Source organism: Bison bison, unplaced genomic scaffold (genome assembly GCF_000754665.1).
Source record: "Bison bison bison isolate TAMUID 2011002044 unplaced genomic scaffold, Bison_UMD1.0 scf7180017864183, whole genome shotgun sequence".
In the NCBI taxonomy this organism is placed as follows: Eukaryota; Metazoa; Chordata; class Mammalia; order Artiodactyla; family Bovidae; genus Bison; species Bison bison.
The window spans coordinates 3,512,795-3,520,132 of record NW_011494755.1 but is presented as its reverse complement, the minus strand read 5'-3'; positions in this window follow the sequence as shown (position 1 = coordinate 3,520,132).

Below are 7,338 nucleotides of genomic sequence, written 5' to 3'. Positions count from 1 at the left end.
TCACTTTTACTTTTCACTTTCATGCATTGGAGAAGGAAATGGCAACCCACTCCAGTGTTCTTGCCTGGAGAATCCCAGGGATGGGGAAGCCTGGTGGGCTGCCATCTATGGGGTTGCACAGAACTGAAGTGACTTAGCAGTAGCAGTTGGAGAAGACTCTTGAGAGTCCCTTGGACTGCAAGGAGATCCAACCAGTCCATCCTAAAGGAGATCAGTCCTGGGATTTCTTTGGAAGGACTGATGTTGAAGCTGAAACTACAATACTCTGGCCACCTGATATGAAGAACTGACTCATTGGAAAAGACCCTGATGCTGGGAAAGATTGAGGGCAGGAGGAGAAGGGGACGACAGAGGATGAGATGGTTGGATGACATCACCAACTCGATGGACATGGATTTGGGTGGACTCCAGGAGTTGGTGATGGACAGGGAGGCCTGGCATGCTCTGATTCATGGGGTCACAAAGAGTCGGACACAACTGAGTGACTGAACTGAACTTAGAAGATGTGTGTCAGTTTTATTCTTGGCTTTAATTTACTCTTTTATTATCAGATTTATCCCTTTAAACTGAAAATGATCACAGTATTCTTTAGATATTATTAATTCTTTGAGCAAAATTTCCCTCTGTATAACTCAGTCTGAATTCCCTCAAGAAGAACATAGGTTATTGTTTAGCTCATGCCCCTAAATGGTGGCTTTATCATTTCACAAAATTATAGGCACATTAGTGGATTAAAAATTCATTCAAACTTTACATGAGTTTTTTTTTTTTTTTTTTTTTCTTTTTTTTGGCCATGTCCCAAAGGATGTGGAATCTTAGTTTCCCAAACAGGGATTGAACCTGTGCTTGTTGCAGTTAAAAATCACAGAGCCCACCTACTGGACCACCAGAGAATTCTAAGCTTTTTTCTTAATATAGTTAGGTTCAGGTCTCTGAATCTAATGCCTTACACTGCCCTTCACTGTTCAACTTTATTTCATCTCAATACTAAGTCAATTAAAGTAATAGAGAATCAAAATTCATAAAGGAAAAAGGAATAAGAAAATTCAATCAATGCAGTAAAAGAAAAAAGATGTAAACAAGAAGAAATTAAAAAAGAAAACACAAATACAATGTCAGAATAAGAATAAGATGTCAGAAATAAAACTGTTTGGTTAATATGCTCATGTCAATTTTCAGAATAAATCTTAATGGATGAAATTTCTCTATTAAGATATCAGATCAAATCAGATCAGATCAGTCGCTCAGTTGTGTCCGACTCTTTGCAACCCCATGAATCGCAGCACGCCAGGCCTCCCTGACCATCACCAACTCCCGGAGTTCACTCAGACTCACGTCCATCGAGTCACTGATGCCATCCAGCCATCTCATCCTCTGTCATCCCCTTCTCCTCCTGCCCCTAATCCCTCCCAGCATCAGAGTCTTTTCCAATGAGTCAGCTCTTCACGTGAAGTGGCCAAAGTACTGGAGTTTCAGCTTCAGCATCATTCCTTCCAAAGAAATCCCAGGGCTGATCTCCTTCAGAATGGACTGGTTGGATCTCCTTGCAGTCCAAGGGACTCTCAAGAGTCTTCTCCAACACCACAGTTCAAAAGCATCAATTCTTCGGCGCTCAGCCTTCTTCACAGTCCAACTCTCACATCCATACATGACCACAGGAAAAACCATAGCCTTGACTAGACGAACCTTTGTTGGCAAAGTAATGTCTCTGCTTTTGAATATGCTATCTAGGTTGGTCATAACTTGCCTTCCAAGGAGTAAGTGTCTTTTAATTTCATGGCTGCAGTCACCATCTGTAGTGATTTTGGAGCCCAGAAAAATAAAGTCTGACACTGTTTCCACCGTTTCCCCATCTATTTCCCATGAAGTGGTGGGACCGGATGCCATTAAGATATAGAAACTCTCATACCAATAAATCAAAGTAGCCATGAACTTTAATCAAATTTATTAAATGGGTTGTATAATTCTTCTATATCCTTTTTGAAATCTGAAGTTCACAGAATCTGTCAGTTTTTAGATGTTAAACAACATGATAGTTCTAGAAATAGAAATGGTTACAGCTATTTAAATAGGTCATAAATAAAAGTAAATGACCAGAAATTTTTGAAGATAAAAGGTAAAGTAAAGTAAAAGTAAAGTAAAAGTAAAGTGAAGTCGCTCAGTCATGTCCAACTCTTTGTGACCCCATGGACTGTAGCCTACCAGGCTCTGAGAAGCCACTCAGTCCATGGAATTTCCCAGGCAAGAGTACTGGAGTGTGTTGCCAGTTCCTTCTCCAAGGGATCTTCCTAACCCAGGGATTGAACCTGGGTCTCCCGCACTGCAGGCAGACGATTTACCGTCTGAGCCACAATCAATGCAGTAAAAGAAAAAAGATGTAAACAAACAAGAAGAAATTAAAAGAGAAAACACAAATACAATGTCAGAATAAGAATAAGATGTCAGAAATAAAACTGTTTGGTTAATATACTCATGTCAATTTTTAGAATAAATCTTAATGGATGAAATTACTCTATTAAGATATAGAAACTCTCATACTAATAAATCAAAGTAGCCATGAACTTTAATCAAATTTATTAAATGGGTTATATAATTCTTCTATATCCTTTTTGAAATTTGAAGTTCACAGAATCTGTCAGTTTTTAGATATTAAACAACATGATAGTCCTAGAAATAGAAAGGGTAAACAGCTATTTAAATAGGTCATAAATGAAATGACCAGAAATTTTTGAAGATAAAAGATAGTAATCAGAAATCAGGTAAGTATCACCATAAAGAAAGCAGGAGAAAATATGATAACAGACAAAATAAAATTCAAGACCAAAAACATCAGAATAAAAAAACATTTTATTTGATAAAAGGAATAATTAACATTTTTGTATCTAATAATATAACTTTAAAATATATGCAGTCTGTTATATCCACCAAAAAGTTTACAAAACTATAACAATAATTGTAGATCTTTGACATGCCTCAACAAGTGGCCCCCAAATATGAAAGGATATAGAAGAAATGAGTAACAAAATCATTAAAATTCATCATAGATATATGTATGGAACAATGTGCCTGATACTCTTTTTCTAATACTCATGGAACATTTACAAAAATTGGCTATTCGTTCAGCCACAAAAATAAAAGCTCTAAAAACTCAATAAATATTGAAATCAGGAATTGCTTGGTTTCCCAGTGATTAGGACTCTACACTTCCACGGCCAGAGGCCTGGGTTCCATCCTTGGTTGGGGAACTAATATCTCACAAACTGGTGTAGCCAAAAAAAACTATTGCAGGCAGAACACATATATCAGAGTGCAATAAAACTATAAACAACTGCCAAAGGATGGACACATCACCAAACACAAACTATGTAGTAGGAAACTTCATAATAACCTTTAGTCAAAGAGAAAACCAAACTGAAACATAAACCATTTAAATATGAACAATAGAGAGAATACTAAATATTGAGGCTTGTGTGATACTACCCGCTGCTGCTGCTAAGTCACTTCAGTCATGCTGGACTCTGTGTGACCCCATAGACAGCAGCCCACCAGGCTCCCCCGTCCCTGGGATTCTCCAGGCAAGAACACTGGAGTGGGTTGCCATTTCCTTCTCCAATGCATGAAAGTGAAAAGTGAAAGTGCAGTCGCTCAATCGTATCCGACCCTCAGGGACCCCATGGACTGCAGCTTATCAGGCTCCTCCGTCCATGAGATTTTCCAGGCAAGAGTACTGGAGTGGGGTGCTATTGCCTTCTCCTGCTGCTGCTAAGTCGCTTCAGTCGTGTCCGACTCTGTGCGACTCCATAGACGGCAGCCCACCAGGCTCCCCCGTCCATGGGATTTTCCAGGCAAGAGTACTGGAGTGGGGTGCCATTGCCTTCTCTACCACACCAGAAGGTACTAGGTAAATTCTAGTATACATTATAGAAACTGATAATTCCTCTTTATAAATATATGCATGTATTTATGTATTTATTTTTAAACTCTTATTGTAAAGTAATAGATATTCACAGGAATTTTTTTTTTAACACAGAGACTTTTAAATAGAAGCCCTATGCTATTGAAACAGTTTATGCTCATTCTTTATGTTGTTATTCTGTCATCCCACCATCCAACAAAGAAAACCAAATACATCAAACTTTATAAGAATGTGACCTGTAAATATAGATACAAAAGTCACTATGAAATATTTTATGTAAAAATCCAACAGTGTATGAATGAAAATAAATAAGGTTATCCCCAGAAAGCAAGGATGTTCAAAACCAGGATATCTATAGTTCATGACATTAACTGTACACAGTAGAATTACTATGTGATAAACATAGTAACATGATAGATATCAAACAAGTCGTTGATAAAATTTAATGCCTATTTCTGATTTAAAAAAAATTGAAATTTTAGTGCCCCATGACTTGAAGTATATTTTTAAAAATTATTATCAGGATATTTTTCAAAAATAATAGTAATATCTTATTACTGAAGTATGAGAAGCATTCCCATTAAGGTCAGGAACTGAAAAGGAAAATATCTATTATCCATAGACACAACTCAACATTTCAGTAAAGTCTCAACCTTCGAAATAATTCAAGAAATGTAAGAATAAGTATCATAAATATTGGGGCCAAACTGCCATTATTTGCAAAAGCAAATTAGAAACTCTCAAACAAACCTCTTAAAAATGAATAGAACTCAGAATTTTGTAAGAACACTGAAGACAAGGGAAACACACAAAAATCAATAATTTCCCCATGTTCCAGTAATATTTAAATAGGTTTGGTTGCATTCAGCTTCAGTTAGAGGATGCTGAATTACTTGAGGTTTAACCTTTGCTTACGAAAGAGTCAGACATGACTTAGCAACTACACAACCACTAGAACTGAAAAGGGAATGTGGAAGAAGGCGATTGACTGGTATGTTCGGTGGCCCCGTAGCGTCTTCAAGAGCCTAGGCAGTTTGCATCTTTCTGCCGATCATCTCAAGTTGTTGCCTTTCTTCTTCGTGTTTGTGGCCTCATGGTCACGTTATGGCTATCCCAGTCAGGTGTCATGCCTACTCATTGGCAGTGAGAGTAGGAAGACAGGAGGGTAGAAGCAAAGGGGTTTTACTTTGGTCAAGGAGGAATAAGTATCATAATTTGCATAATGCTAGGTAATATGGCCAGCCTTGGTAGCAAGTCTGCCAGGAAATGTGAGCAAGTAGCAGAAGTCACAATCATTTAGATTGCCATGACTGGCTTAGACCAAAGATGGATGATTCATCCTCTGGGAATGGGTCCATTGCTGACCTCAAATAAAATTAGGATTTTGTTAGCAACGGACAAGGAATCAGAGAACTACTTGGTAGATGACTCCCACAGAATGTCACTATGCTGCTGCTAAGTCGCTTCAGTCGTGTCTGACTCTGTGCGACCCCATAGACGGCAGCCCACCAGGCTCCCCCGTCCCTGGGATTCTCCAGGCAAGAACACTGGAGTGGGTTGCCATTTCCTTCTCCAAGTAGAAAAGATGATAAGAATAGACGATCCCAACCACTTGTATGAAAATCATAACGGGACAGATTGGGAATTTAGGATTAGCAAATGAAAACTATTATATATAGAATGGATAAACGACAAGGTCCTACTGTATAGCATGGGGGAAAATATTCAATATCCTGTGATAAATCATAATAAAAAAGAGTATGAAAAAAGAACATATATATATAGGTATAACTGAATCACTTTGCTATATAGTAGAAATTAATACATTATAAAGCAACAATATTTCAATAAAGTTTTAAAATTCATAACATTTCTAAAATAAATAAGCAATGAAATATGTAAAACCTGTGTGATGATATAAAGAAATTTTACTGAAATACTTTATAAGACTTGGAAAACATGGAGACACATCATGCTCTCATATGAAAATCCTTAATATGGTAAAATTTTATTCTCTATATAATAATCTACAAATTAGTAGTGGTCCAAATCAAAATGACCTTTTCTTTTTTAATTGGATAACTGATTCTAAAGTTTATTTATAAGGGGAAAATTAAAAAAAATAAGGACGGTATGAAGCCGAACTCCTCATCATATATCAAAACAATTACACAGATACAGTGACGAAGACAGTGTGGTACTGGCACGAGAATAGAATATAAGTGGCAAAGTAAGAATGGAGCACAGTGAAGAATACAAACTCAAACCACCTATGTACACACGAAGACTAGTGGATAATGAATTTACTATTTCAAGTCAGTTGGAAATAACTGATTATTTTAGATTTAATTTTGGAAAAATGTCTCCACTTGGGAAGAAATAATTATATTCCTTTCTCACACCATGTACAAAAATAAATTCCAGATGGATTAAAATTATAAGGACAGAAAAACAAAACTGTAGCATACTGAAGTCATTGAGAAATATGTTTATAATCTTGGGTGTGAAAAGATGTTCTAAAATGACCTAGATTGACCAATTAATCTACATAATAAATTTTATAGGTGAAGAAAGTTAAAAGCCAGATGATAGACCTGGAGAAGACATTTACCACATATATAACAGAGGGTAAATATTATTATTCTTATTCAATAAGAAAAAGACAGTCTACAATTTCTAATTGAATATAGGGGATCATCAAGCCCAGGAGGCCTTCAAAAAGGGCAAAATATGTATTAGGAAGAAATCTTGTCTCTAATAATCGTGGAAGTGAAAGTTATAATAATGGTAAAATATGATGATAAAATAATATAAATAAAATAATGTAATAAAATATGAAATAATATAAAGTGAATGAAATCATTCATCAGATCATCAATATTTTTTGAAAATTGATACTATTTAGTGTTGATGTGGAAATACAAGGTTTAGGTTTGTCAAAATCAAAAATATTCAGGACTTCCCTGATGGTCTGGTAGTCGGGACTCCACGGGGGTATGATCTTTGGTTAGGGAACTAGAATCACGCTTGCTCCATGGCTAAAAAACAAGTTAAAAAATACTTTTAAAAATTTAAAAGATTCATTGCTTTCTGACCCCAAAACTATACTTCTAAGGATCCAACTTATAGAAATATTTACATTTGTGCATAAAATTATTTATTGTAGTATTGTTTCTAATAGAAGAAAATCTGAAGCTACTTAAATATCCAACAATAGTAGAACTATTTCATAAATTATAGCATGTAAATTTATGCTATTAACAAATTTTTATGTTTCCATTACAATTTAGATGGATCTATTTGTATTGACATGGCAAGATCTTCAAGATATATCATGAAATGAAAAAAATTACCATATATATTTTTTAAACTACATTTTAATATTATATTATACTATATTTATTATTATATATAATTATCAA